The sequence below is a fragment of the Spermophilus citellus genome (genome assembly GCF_964194105.1).
Source record: "Spermophilus citellus genome assembly, chromosome: 4".
NCBI classification, from domain to species: Eukaryota; Metazoa; Chordata; class Mammalia; order Rodentia; family Sciuridae; genus Spermophilus; species Spermophilus citellus.
In genome coordinates this window covers 15,986,980-16,000,131 of record NC_138185.1, presented here as the reverse complement: position 1 = coordinate 16,000,131, position 13,152 = coordinate 15,986,980, and the positions used below count along the sequence as shown (strand labels likewise).

At 47.9% G+C, this 13,152-nt stretch overlaps 1 long non-coding RNA gene across 1 annotated transcript; it reads right to left on the bottom strand.

Annotated features, from left to right (window-relative positions):
• Positions 1-295: 295 nt before the first annotated feature.
• Positions 296-3,708, bottom strand: LOC308648581. Its single transcript, XR_014021861.1, has 3 exons — positions 3,591-3,708; positions 1,100-1,312; positions 296-591 (listed from the first exon to the last, which is right to left on the bottom strand). It is a non-coding gene; the product is annotated as an uncharacterized lncRNA (long non-coding RNA).
• Positions 3,709-13,152: the final 9,444 nt, after the last annotated feature.

Here is a 13,152-nt window from a genome sequence, read left to right as displayed (position 1 = left end):
AGGGCCAGGCTATCATGCCCAGATAGCCACTCAAACACGGACGGAGGTGGCTATGGAGGAGCTGTGTAGGTAGGTGACCTCAAACTGTCACGTAAGTGGACTTTATACAAAGGTGATGATCTCCCCTGACGTGGGTGGGACCCATCAATCAACTGAAAGGCTGAAGAGGACTCTAAGATGGCAGAGTCAGCTTCTGCCCAAGAGCCTCGGATGTCCCCTCCTGCCCTGTGGATTCCAGACGTGCCAGGCCACACAATAGGGTGAGTCAGTATCTCCGTGTTCTGTCATGCGTCATTTACCGACAGAGATACATTCTGGGAAACGCATCGTTAGGCAATTTCCTCATTGTGCCAATGTCATAGAGCGTGCTTAGACAGATTACGGTCCCTCTTCACCAGGTGTGCTTGTCAGCTTTTCATCACTGTGACCAAAATACCCCACCAGACAAGAACAGCTTACAGGAAGAAAAGTCTATTTGGGGCTCACGGTTTCCGAGGTTCAGTCTACGGTCGGTCAGCTCCGTCTCCTTGGGCCCAAGGTGAGGTGGAGCCTCACGGAGAGAAGGGAGCATCAGAGGAGCCCTGCTCACCTCTTGGAGATCAAGAAGCAGAGAGAGAGAGGGGAAAAGGACCTCAGGGAAGATGAACCCCTCCAGGCACACCCACAGTGACCCACCTCCTCCAGCCACATCCCACCTGCCTACGGTTACCACCATTCTGTCCATCAAACTAAGGTGGACTGATGTGGCCCCATTTTAAAGATGAAGAAACTGAGGCACAGAAAGGTGAGATCTCTGTGAGTCTGTAACAAATCACCGACAGAGCCTAGGAGCAATGCAAGAAGGGTCGTTGTAAATACAAAGCGGAGGTCAGGTCTCTGCTCCCGCTGAAGGCAAAGGCAACGTATTTGGAAAGAAGACACCTCCGAGAACAAGACTTCTGATTCTGTGAAGCAGCATCCACAAAGCCCAAAGGAATTCCAATAAATCATCCTCCGAGAGCATCTGAATGCAGCACTTCCTTCCCTTTCCTCAGTCACACCTCCCTTCCCATTTGCTCTTACTTACATTGTGGCTGAGGAGTTACTAATGCAGAGATACCTGAGTCAAGCCCTGAGGCTTGGGGACAGGAAGACAGATACTCCACAGCGCCAAAGGAATCTTTGCCTGACACCCGGGGCTCCCTGGCCAGCATCTGTCAGTCCACCTGTTTCTCAGCTCCAGCTCCAGTCTGCAGGCCGAGCCTGTTTGTGGAGGAAGCTTCCCAAGAAGGCTCTGGTGGGGCAGGGGGAGGATTCATTTCCCAGACTCTCCCTAGGAAAAAAAAAAAAAAAGATTGACTGCTCTGTGATTCGAACCCAACACGCTGGGGCTATGCTGACACGTCCTGAAGTGCAGGGAGCTGGGACAGGGGGCCCTGCGGAGGATGCGTCCTTCAGCAAGGCAGCCTCTGGGAGGCACAGGGCTCTCTGTGAACCTCCAGAGTAGACTCCAGCTGGACGGGGAGTGGGAAGATGCTTGGGGGAGATGGGATTTGCTCTCTAAAGTGGATGCCGCAGACAGAAGACAGACAGGATTTTAGCCCGTGAGAAAAGTCCTCAATTTGAGGAGGCTGGTTGAGGCAAGGGGGTGCCCCAGTGCGACATGAGCCCCCGTGAGCCCCACAGCGCAGCCCAGCCAGCAGGGGCTCAGATGCTCTGAGTGAGCTCTCAAGGAGCCCTCTGCTGCTCACTCCCCAGAGTCCTCCTGCCACCCTCACTCCGGCAGGGCCTAGGGACACCTGAAAAATGTCCCTCCAGCCCCCAAATCGTCCCTAAGCTGTCCCCACCATCCACTGTAACCATCTGCTCTCTTCCTTCCCACCCAGGACCTTCCCTCTTCTTTGTACTCTAGCAGCTCTTTGGGGTTCCCCCATCCTGTGGCTGTCACTTGGGTCTGTTAGCAGGAGGGTCTGCCCCAGGAGCTCTGGGAGGGCCAGGAATGGCCCAGGAAAGCTGTGCCTGATGAAACTCAGTCCCATCCCACTGTCCCCTCACTGAACACCTCCTCTATGCACCTATTCCAGGTGTTGGGGACACAGAAGCAAACAAATAGGACAAATGTCCCTGCTCTGGTGGAGTTCATTCTAGAGGAAATTAAGTAAGCCATTCCACAAATTATTCATTCCATATGGGGCTGTTGGATGGAGTCAGGCTGGATGTTAGCAAAGTCAGCAACGGAACAGGCCTAACCCTGTCAGTCCCCAGCAGCTGTGTGAACTGGGGCTTGATGGAAGAGGAGGAATGGTCTAGAAAGGAAGGGAAGAAGGAGCATTCCTGGCAGAGATTCTGAGATGGAGGAAAAGCTGATGTGGAACAGCATGGGGGACGTGGCCCGCGACACAGCTGAAGGTAGGGTGAGCTCAACTAAGTGGGGACCTGGGACCCAGGGTTTCAGTCTTTACCCTCAGAGCAGTAGGGAGCCACAGACGGGGACAGATATGTGGTCAAATGTGGTTTACAAAGCTTGATGCTGGCATAAACCGAATTAAAATAAATAAATTGATTTTTTAAGAAAGCTTGATGCTGGCGGCTGGACAGAGACAATATGGCAGAGGGATGTGGTGAGACAGAAAGAAACCTGGGGCAGGAATCTGGGGCGATTGTGGGGATGTGAGTATAGGGAAGTCTGTGAAGAGACTGAGACGCTCAGGAGGTAGCCCCCCGGGTCCAGCCATCGTCATTTACTGGGACTGCCATAACAAAGCACCGCAGGCTGGCTAGGACCATAGAAACTCACCACCTCGCAGTTCTGGAAGCTAGAAGTCCAAAATCAAGGTGTCAGGCAGGGCTGGCTCCTTCTGAGGGCCGTGAGGGAGGGATCTGCTCCCATCTTCACTCCCACATGGCCTCCACTGAAGACCTGCCTCCAGATCCCCCTTCTCATGAGGTTGCCCATCATGTTGGACAAGAGCCCACCCCAAAGACCTCACTTCAACCGTGTGACCTCTGTAAAGACCCTATTTCTAAACAAGGGCCCATTCTGAGGGACCAGAGGATAGGTTCTCAACATATGAATTTGGGTGGGTGGTGGGGAGGACACAATTCAACCATTAACCCTGACCAAGCAAAGTCTGATGGGGAGTGCATGGAAGATTCCAGAATCTTTCATGCTTTCAGAGAGACCCAAGTTAAAGCAACTGCCCTTGAACCTCTTTCCACTGGCGACTCCATCTGTCTACGGTTGTTTGTTCTCCTGCTTGTTTGAGGTGGTGCCCCCAGACAGGACTATGTGGGGCTGAGATGCCCTTGGTTTCCAAGGGTGAAAGTTCAGCCCTAACAGACCTTCCTAACAGCAGATACTTCCACCAGAGGTGGAATAAAATGGCCTCAGCCAGCTAGGAATGAGGAGCCAGTGAAATCTGAGTCACTACAGGGAAGCGCAGCAAGGGAGCCCAGGAAGTGGCCAAGTTTGAGTCTCTTTCCAAAAAAAAATCAGGAACTCTACCTGCACTATTACTGCCTCCTCTCAGAGGACCCCAAATCTGATTTGTAGTCACCTGCAGTCCACGTTAAGACCCCCTCCCGTGAAATACCAGGGCAAGACCCCAGACCTGTTTTCATCCTGTGTCCCGGGTGACTCTGGTCTCCGGTGGCATTAGAAGCCACCGCTCTGCAGCCCTTTCTTCCCTTGGACCTGTGGATGAACATGTGCTCAGGGCTCTGTGGAACCCAGCGGTCTGGTCTGTGGGGAACTGGCACAATTCCTAGCCCTTGATTATCCCTCTAAGTCTTCTCAAGGCAGATTCTGATTACCATTTCTATTCCTGCCTCTCCACACTGATTACTTCAGCAAGCGCTTTTCAATTGCCCCATTCTTTCTTTCATAAAGACATGCCTCAAACTTCAATCTTTAAAAAAATGCACACACACACACACACACACACACACACACACACACACCAGCTATTCTCCATGTTCAGGAAGCTTTGTGTTTCCTATGTCAGGGACGGGTATAGGGAAAGATTTTATTTTATGTCCTACTTTTCATTGCTGTAAGTCAACAGAGACAGCCTGGTAGCATGTTTTCATTGTGGCTAGAGATGGCCACTGACCGGTCATCTGTGAGCACCACTTTGGGTGGGCCCCTGGGGGATGCTGTTAGCACCCTGCCCACAGCCCCTTGGCACCACACAACTCTCCACCTACAGCTGTGCATGCAGGGTTGGCCAGAGTTCAGGGAAAACTAGAAGTCCCAGGGAGTGTGCACCCCCAGAAGCACCCTCACCCAATAGGACTCAGTGAGTAAAGGCCCCAGGCTCCTTGTCTGTAGGCTGGGATAACCCCAAGGCATGTTCCACGTGGGACCCCACATTCCCCAAGGGAATGGAGTGCTAGCTGCCCTCCGTGGTTGACTTCCTTGATAGCAGGCCCTCACTTCCCCACACCTTGACCTGTGTTTCATGGGATCGTGACCCAGGGAAATTACTTGTATCTGAGTCCTTGTCTCCAAATCTCCTTTTGAGGGGATTCCAAGTCAGTTAGGCACTGGTCTAAGCTTTTAATCCTGTGCGACAAGAATTCAAATCCAAGACTACATGAGCCTTTGGATTTTATTCCAGAATATTAAGGGGGCGCCATTGTGGACTCCAGAAGGCCTTATCTAGCCTTGCTAAATTCAATCCCATTTTCCAAGCTGAGTCTTCCTCTGAGACTTTGGACCACATTGGGCTTGAAGCTCAAATAAATCTCAGCATCCGCAAACCCATTTCAGCCAACATAAAACCATAAAAGAGTTTGGGGGTGGGATTGCAAAGTGCTGGAACCACTTCAGAAAACAGTGTAGCAGCTCTTCCAAAGATTAAGCAGAGTCACCATATGACCCCGCAATCCTACTGTGAGGTCTACACCCAAGAGAACCAAAACTCCATGTCCACACGAAAACTTGTGCCTGCATGTTCACAGCAGCAGTGTCTCTGACAGCCACAAAGAGCTGCCAAAATGTCCATCAACTCAACTGATGAGTATTTAAACAAAGCAGAGCGTACCCAACCATGGACTTGCTTCATCCATAAAAGGAAGGAAGTCCTGAGACAAGCTGCAACACACGGATGAACCTGGAAAAAGCTAAATGAGGAGTAAACCATGTGAGGCCACATATGATTCCATTCATATGAAATGTTCAGGAAAGGCAGGTCCATAGAGACAGAAAGTAAATGGGTGGCTGCCAGGGGTGTGAGGAGTGAGTAACCGCTCACAGATATGGGGTTCCTTTGAGAGGGGGGGAATAAAGATTCTCGCATCCGTGGTGACGGCTATGCAATTTTGTGAATTCACTGGACACCGTTGAATTGCATTCTCTCACAAGGTGAATTGTATTATATGTGAATTATATCTTAATAAAATTGTTGCTTGAGACAGAGAGAAATTATACGATTGTGTGTATTGTTAGAGCCCCACAGAAAACCATACCTCTAAATTTTCTACAACTTTCTAACTTTTCTGAAACAACTCTTCAAAGTCATGATTACAGCCTCAGAAGAAAGTGAGACCAAACTCTGGCCACAGTCTTGGCATTGACAAAGCTGAATTCCAAGCAAAGCCTGGGCCTGTGAGCACATCAGAAAGGACCTGGTTCTGGATGGCAGCCAGCCCCTGCTGGTTCTGTGACACCGGCAGGTTGTGCCTGCAGGTAGGGTTTTGTAAATATTCAGCGAGACACATCTAATTTGAAAGTCTATCTCAGCCAGGCAGAAGGAAGACTTCTTAAAGCAACATTTGAAGAAGGTTTCTCAGCCATGGGCTTCAAAGCACCTGAATCTCAACAGCGACAGACCAGCTGATCCCAGATGTTGTTCTATAACAATGTGGAAGGGGCTCTGCTACAGTTTGAGCGTCCTCACCAAGGTGGGGGTGGGGAGGGGTGGAATCTCATGAAAATCAAAAGGGACCAGGGAGAAGGAAAAAGGGAAGGGGAAGTACTGGGCAATGATATCGACCAAATCATGTTGCTATCTCGTGTGCACGTGTGAATATGCAAAATATCTAATTATAATGCACCAATAAAAATGTGGAAAAAGAAAACAAAAATAGAAAATGTGGACAAGTGCAAGATTAGGCTGGAAATTAATTTTTCAAATTATGAAGATAAAAGCTTTCAAAGCTTTAAAAGAAGAAAAAGAAGAGGAGGAGAAGGAGAAGGAAGAATAGGCTCAAATCAATCCCCATTTGAAGGTATTAAGAGATAGTACCAACCACATTTTTATGTCCATATAACTCTAAATATTATCATAAATGTTTTACTTATATAACAACTCTAATCATTTAAGTAAGTTTAAGAAATAAATTCATTCAGGCCAAGTACAGTGGTACACACCTGTAATCCCAGTAGCTCTGGAGGCTGAGGCAGGAGGACTGCAAGTTCAAAGTCAGCCTCAGCAACTTAGCAAGGCGCTGAGCAATTTAGTGAGAACTTGTCTCAAAATAAAAAAAAAAAATCAAAAAGGGCTGGGGATGTACCTCAGTAGTTAAGTATCCCTGGGTTCAATCCCTGGTACCAAAAAATAAAAATAAAAATCATTCAGAAGGACTGGTATCACTGGGGCTTAGACCCCCATCTTCAGCCAAGCACTATTTACAAAAGCAGAAATCAGGCAGAGTATGGGCTTGGATTGAATCAGACTGGGAGGCCCACGGGAAAAAGCATGGGCAGAAAGCCAGGGTTACACTCAGAGTTTCTTCCTATGCCAAGAAGGTAGTGAGGGTCACCATCTGAGATGACCCTTGAAGGGGAACCTAAAATGACCAACTTCACGTTAGGACCACAGAGCCGTGTTGTGTTTCTCCTCGAATCCACACAACAGCCCTGCTCCATGAAAAGACAGGAAAGTGTGTGCCAAAGAGGAAGAAAAACTGGAGAAGACCTTTGCCCACCCAGGCATAGAGCTGGTGCATTGAGAAGGTATATTCAAACCCAGACCTCAACAACTCAAGCCTTGTGCTCTGTGCCCCTGGGTGCCCATCGGGCCAAAAACCCAAAGCAAAAGCACTTGTCTTTAAAACGCTTTGTGCTGAACATACTTAGGTGGAGTGAGGAGAACCGAAACATGGTCACAAAAGTAGTAGCTGCTCCTTAACTTACAGCTTATTTGGTTTGGAGCTATAAGATGGAGATCAAACCTCTGCCACGGAGCTGCTACGAGGAATAACAAGTTGGTTTACACAAAGCACCTGGTGGCATGCAGCAGGTGTCTAAGAAGGGTGGTAGTCCAAGGTCAATAGCCTGCTTCTCAGTGTAGATAAAAAGACAGAGATTCGGTTACACAGAATTATGAGACAGGGTGGGCATGACCTCAGAGAATGTCCACCCATCCCGTAGATAATGATTTGAAAAACTGAGGCTCAGAAAGAGGCAGCACCTTGCCCATGGTCACCCAGCAAGGTGGCTGAATCCCTCAAAAAAGAGCTATTCCATATTCCTAAGATTTTTTTCCCCTGAAAACAGAGAACCAAAAACAATTCCTCCTTCAATAATCTTTGGCACTCTTTATAAAGACATTTCTCTGGCAGAAAAGCTAAATTGCCCAAATCTGGATAACTCTTGGATAATGCTGCTTGATCCTGCCTAATGTTTAATTCTTTAAAGCATCTTTTCCCATCAATAAACTTTTTTTGTGGGAAACTCTCGTTTGCCTTGTGTTTCTTATGGAAATGTGATTTGTACATACATCCTTTCTGCATAAATATTTAGCTCATCATTGTGCAGCACAAATTCCCTGCAAATTAGGTGGAAATCAACTTCAGCTGACAGAAGCGTCTATACTCATCCAGGGGGAAAAATCATTATTATTTAGAACTTATTAAGCCACAACCATAGGAACTGGATGAGCCTAGGAATTTCAATAAATATTGAATGCAAATGTACAGCCAACACTCAAGCTCAGATTGCTCTTGTAATTTTTGCCTACAGGAGGCAGGGAAAGGTGGAGCAAAGAACATGGGTCAATGCTTGGCTCTGCCAATGACAAACTTTCAACAAGAGCAAATCACTGAATTTTTTTTTCTCCTCCATAAAATAGGTCTAGCCATACCTGTCTCACAGTTTTTGTTATAAAGATTAAATGGGATTGTATGTGTAAAGTCCCTTGCATGAGGCCTGACACATACTGAATGTTCAATAAATGTTCATTTCAAACAAACGAATCACAAAGGTGAGACACGGAATTAAGAGTTCTCAGGTTGGAAAGAGTTGGATGCCACCCTTGGTGCCATCCCATAATTTGCTCCAGTCTCAACAGGTTTTTTTTAAAGGTCACGGTTAACTTGGCCAATATGACGTAAAACTATGTAGAGGACGAATTTCTAGATAGTCTGGGATAGAAATCTACATGCTCATATAAATTGGACAATTAAACTTTGTTGCCAGTGTCCTGCTTACACCCTCTGATGTTTCATTGTGTTCCCGGGACTTGTACCTGTTGGGATCTGTGTTTCTAGGCCTGAGGATTCTAGTTGCAGGAACTGTGGGACGCTACTCAGACAGATGTGCCGAGAGAAGAACCCTCCAAGAGCTACCCCTGACCAATCACTTCCCGTGTGGGATCAGTCTGAAGCATGTCTTTTCTCCCATGGCCCCAGATTCCCCCACAGAATAACACACCTTGCAGGTTCAGTAACACGCTTTTCTCTCTTCCACTTCCCTCTTTCACTTTTCCCTCTTTTCACTTCCTAATTTTTTCTGGGCTTGAAGGAATTCAGAGTACTGCCATTCCAGAATGTTCCACTCTGGTATAAAGATTATCTGGATCTGAAGGCAATTGAGAAAAAGCAGACATGGGAGTAGCTCTTTGCACCCCCCCCCCCCCCGCCATTCTTCCTGAAAGCAGAATATCAATTCCTCCAGAGAAAGTGTCCCCACTGCTTTTCCAAAACAGGAACACAGCCTCAGCAGCAGAGGCAAGATGGCGCCGAGAGAGTCCACACAAACCGACCTTTACTGACCAGCGCAGACTGACCACCAGTTTTCCCATATTTACCCTCCCACAATGTCCAGCTCCTAGAAGTTCAAGGTCCTTGTCCTTCATCTTATCACTTCCCTACAAATTACTTATTCTTTGCTAAGAGGCTGTGGAAGCCCCAAGCTCTCCCCACCCCTGAGTTATTCCTCACTGACTCCCTGAAGGTACATGCACGTCACTTGTTAAGAAACTTGTTTGTCAAGGAGAGAAATGAATTACAGTAGATGGGGTAGAGAGAGAAGTTGGGAGGGGAGGGGAGGGGGGATAGTAGGGGATAGGAAAGGTAGCAGAATACAACAATGACCAATAGGACATTATGTAAAATTGTGGAAGTGTAACCGACGTGACTCTGCAATCTGCATTTGGGGTAAAATTGGGGGTTCATAACCCACTTCAGTCCAATGTATGAAGTATGTTATGTCAAGAGCTTTGTAATGTTGTGAACAACCAATAAAAAAAAAAATTAATAGAAGAAAAAAAATGCCAGTGACCTAGGCAAGTAAGACAAGAACAGAGGGCAAAGTGCAGGTTCTGGTTTGGAAGTGCAAGTGCTGCTGAAAGAAGATGCGCGGTTGAGGTGGGGGCAGAACATGAGCTGAGGCAAAAGACAAGTGCAAGCCTCATTTTAAAAGCCTGTGTTTGGGCTGGGGATGTGGCTCAAGCGGTAGCGCGCTCGCCTTGCATGTGTGCGGCCCGGGTTAGATCCTCAGCACCACATACCAACAAAGATGTTGTGTCCGCCGAGAACTAAAAAATAAATATTAAAAATTCTCAAAAAAAAAAAAAAAAAAGAAACTTGTTTGTTTTTCTCCTGTTAAATCTGCCCTTGGTCAGTTTAATTTGCAGGGCCACAGCCAGAGAACCTAGGAGGGTGGAGGGTTTTCTTTCCTGCCCTTTGACGTCTACATCCCAAATAAGCATCCTTCACTTGAATTCTTGTCTCGGCATCTGAGAGAACCCATATTCAGGCAGATATATGCCAGGTTTCTTGATGTTGCACCTGAAACTCAAACACAACGTGGGAATGAAAATAGATCTCCCTCCCTGAGGCCTGGCCCTGCAGAGCTCCCGTCTATGTACCCAACGGCACATCAGACACCCCACCCACTCTTTAATTTACTATGAAAAATCAATCCCCCATCTGCTCCACACACACACACCTGCTGCTACACTGGGAAGAGCTCTATCATCCTCTCCTTCTCCCAAGCCAGGAACATAAATCACCCTTGCTTTGTCCCTACCTCTTTCCTGATCCCCACCCCTGTCAGCCATTCACCAACTCCTGCCAGTTGGACCTTAGTATCTCCTGAATCCGTCCCTTTTCATCCCTCTAACCTCCGAGCCAAGAAAGGCACACCCCGCCTCTGACCTGGACCACTGCAGTAGTCTCATCCTTAGAGTCCCACATCCCCCTTGGCTCCCCACAACTCTCTGCATATGACATAGGTATTTTTCCATATTTTTAATGGTGCATTATAGGCATACATAATGGTGGGATTCATTCTTATATATTCGTGTGTGCGAATGATACAACAAAATAATTTGGCCAATATCATTCCCCAGTGTTTCCTCTTTCCTTCCTCTCCTCCCTCCCCCGGTCCCTTTCCTCCACGGATCTCCCTTTGAATGTCATGAGATCCTTGCCCCTCCCCCACCTCTCTTTTCCTTTTTCCCTTCTAGCTACCACATATGAGAAAACACACAACCCTTGACCTTCTGAGTTTGCCTTATTTCACTTAACATAATGGTCTCTGGTTCCATCCATTTTCTTGCAGATGACATAATTTCATTTTTTTATGGCTGAATAAAACTCCATTGTCTATACATGTATCATTATGTCTAACTATTATGAACCAATAAAAAATTTTAAAGAGAGAGATTGTTATTTTTTAACTTCAGGTAATGAGAGCAATGATTAGCTCTGAGTGGAAGCTTCCTATGTGCTTGGCACTGCCTGATCCTATTACTCCTGAACTCAAAGTCCTCCCCTGGCCGCTTGTGTCTAGTCTAAAGCCCCCAACTCCTTGCTTGAGCCAGCAAAACCACATACAAACTGGTGGCCCCTTTTCTCCACAGCTCCTTCTCTTGCTATTCTCCCTGCTTGATCAAATTCCAGAAGTCCTCTTTCTGAATCATGGTGTAGGTCTGCTTCCTGCTTTAACTTTTCCATGGAGAACTGGGCTTTGAGTGTCCATCGGTGCCTACGGCCCCTCCCCACCCTCGCTCCTCCCTGTCATCTCCCCAGGCCCCACTCAAAAACCTGGATCAGGAGGAAGCCTTCCCCCAGAGGTCCTGGGTTGCCTGTGAGCTGACAGGTGACTCCGTTCACCCCTTTAACAATCCAGAGGTTCTTTTGAGCAAGAATTCTCACCTACCTCCCATGGAGCCTGGCACAGAGCCTCACACACAGTAGGTGCTCCATGGATGCTGGTGGAGTTCATTAAGGAGGCCGGCCAGTCTTAATCACCATCATTGGGCATGCTGCCTTCACCGCCTTCCCCCAAGGGAGCCTACGGCTGATTGGACAATTACTCCAGGGCTGGAACAAATCACCCACAGGCGCTCAATAAAACTGTTCAATGAAGACTGCGGACAAAAGAGCTGATTGCACAGCCTTGACCCTGAGAGTAATTACACGCACCAGCATCCTTCGGCTGGCCGTCGGGTAGCCGGGAAGGGGGGCCTCACCTCCACACAGCTCTGTCTCCTAAATAAACTCAAAAGAGCATACGTTATCCTTCCCCCCAGGATCCCAGGATTGTTGTGACTTGTTAGAAATCAAACAGAGGCCAGGTCAGTAGTACAGTTTGCACGTGCCGCCATCTCCCTAGGTTCCAGCGTGTTCCCTTAGCCATCTCCACCACAGACACCAAACGCTGCCAGCCCCCCACTCCCTGAGCACTCAGCAGGACACCCCTCCCAGCATCAAATGCCTGCTGCTCCACCTCAGCCTGACACCATCGCCAACCCACAGTAGCCATCGCTGCCCATTACCTGCTTCCACCCATGCCAAAAAGCCAGAAGTCATTCTGGATGCCTCTGTCCCTCCACCCATCCATTCATCCATCCATTCTTTCCATAGCATCTATAAAACCCCTATTTGAAGCAGATACTGCTGTGTTCACACTAACAAATGAGAGAGACGTGATCCCAGACCCCAGGAAGCTCACGGTCTAGATAGGGCAATGGCCCTTAACTGCACAGAGATTAATACTAACAGATGAACCACACCTCGTGTTGGTTGGGCCTTTGCCAGGGCCTTAAGGAAGAAAAGTAGCCTGGGAGGGGAGGTCATCGACCAGGATGGCATTAACTTCCCCTCAATCCGACTACATTTTAGACAGGTTTCTTCCTGACCAGAGGTCCCTGGCCTCCAATTTCTTAGAGCCCTTTATAAATCATGAAATCTAACTTTAGGAGAAAAGCCCCTGTCTGACGTCCATCTTCTCCCAGTCTCTAGTCAGTTTTGCAACCCAAGGACCTAGGAACCATCCCTTCCCAATGTAATCACCACCAGCGCACCGTCTCCCAGCCTCTGTGGAGGGTAGGGGCCTCTCTTTTGAAATAGCCACAAATAGCCAAGACTCACCTCTGCCTGAACATCCTCCAGGCCTCCTTTTCTCCCTGCCCCCCAGGCTGGAGCTTAAACCCCCCCCTGCCTTCAGTTTCCATCTCTCTCCCCCGGGGGGAAGTCATCTTCGGCAGCCTCCCCTGCTTGATTCACTCTGTCCAGGGATGTTTGACTACAGCACCCACTGGACGCAAGTAAGAAGAACGGAGATCCTGCCCTCGGAGAAGACACATTCAAACTTTCCAAATTGTAGTAAATGCTGTGAAATAAAAGTACATGACGCTGTGAGATGGGATGATGGGGAAACTGATTTAGGTAGGAAGTAGATCAAAGGAGAAATCTCTGAGATATTTGTACTGTGACAAGTGTCCAGGCACTTGACTAGCACACATTAAAAAAAAAAAAAAATACTTTTACATCCAACAATCAGCTTCAGAAACATTGGGTCCCTGTCCCCACAATGTCTTACTCTATTTGTATGGGTAGTTCTTTCACTTTCTAAAGCAGGGCTCTGATGACCCTCCTCAGCTCAATAACCACCCACGGATCCCAGGTGCCACCTGAACCAAGTCACAGCTCCTAAAGCCC